General features: G+C 48.1%; 2 non-coding genes across 2 annotated transcripts; both read right to left on the reverse strand.

Annotated features, from left to right (window-relative positions):
- Window positions 1-379: 379 nt before the first annotated feature.
- Pmar_PMAR022042 lies at window positions 380-453 on the reverse strand. The gene has a single exon. It is a non-coding gene; the product is annotated as a tRNA-Ile (tRNA).
- Window positions 454-1092: 639 nt separating this feature from the next.
- On the reverse strand, window positions 1093-1156 carry Pmar_PMAR022043. Its single transcript has one exon. It is a non-coding gene; the product is annotated as a tRNA-Pro (tRNA).

The following is a 1156-nucleotide window of genomic DNA, read 5'->3' on the forward strand; positions in this document are numbered from 1 at the left end:
TATATTCTTTTGTACAACTCCCGGTGTCACCAGTCACCAACAGTGATCTTTCCCAACACATCTCCTCAATGCAGTTTTCAGTTGTAGTTAATTTGTGGCTGGCATCATCCAGGTTACACAGGAACAGAATTCTTCGTGAACTTCACACGGATTTCCTTTGCACGAGGCGACCTCGAACTCTACGAACAACAGCCCACATTGGGCAGGGTAAGAGGAGTCTGGCAATCGAGCAAAGAGCTCGGAATTGAGTCGATTGCATTTCAGAAGCCGAACGCTCAACGCAGGTCAGGAATTTCACACGAATGGATTTCTTACAAAGCGAGTAAAAAGTTGATGTGAACTTAATCACTTTGATAGTGCAATGAGTAAGCCAAACTAGTGGTCGATGCAGGGCTCGAACCTGCGACCCTCGCGTTATTAGCACGATGCTCTAACCGACTGAGCTAAACGACCAACTCAACATCGAAGTTCACCCGTGACAACGAAATTCACCCGTGATGCGCAGGGAATTCACTGATAGATAATTTGACTCATACCACACCAATCGGAACGTACTTGAAATCAGAGAATAGCACTTTATGCACGCTATATTTCGATGGACCCCCTCGGGGGTATCCGATAAAATTGGAACGATACAGAGAAGATTAGCATGGCCCCTGCGCAAGGATGACACGCACAAATCGAGAAGTGTAAAAAGTTTTTTGCTCTATCTGCTCTATATACTCAGGCGTACTCAAGATTAACAGCCACAACATCCTCTGATTAACGGCTTCACTGCCCCTTCATCGTGCTCGTTCCCCTCACCCCATGTGCACTGTTGGACGGATTGAGCCCGTACAGGATGTAGCCTGAACTATTAGTCGCGCGAGTAATGAGTTCACCAGTTGACTGTAATCTTTGTCCAGGGGTGCGGGATCGAGCACTCGAGTGCTTCATGCGTCTCGACCAGCTATACCATTTCCCAGTGACCAACGGTTCGCATATGGTCCAGTTTGCCTAGCTTCCGGAGGGATTTGCACTACCTGGTTTCCGTAGCTATCTACATCCTCCAGCCAAATCTACCACTGTGCCCAAAGTCACCCTTACGAGGGCTGAGTCGAGAATCGAACTCGAGACCTCTCGCACCCGAAGCGAGAATCATACCACTAAGACACAC

This window comes from Perkinsus marinus (assembly GCF_000006405.1).
Source record: "Perkinsus marinus ATCC 50983 genomic scaffold scf_1104296936654, whole genome shotgun sequence".
Taxonomy (NCBI): Eukaryota; Perkinsozoa; order Perkinsida; family Perkinsidae; genus Perkinsus; species Perkinsus marinus.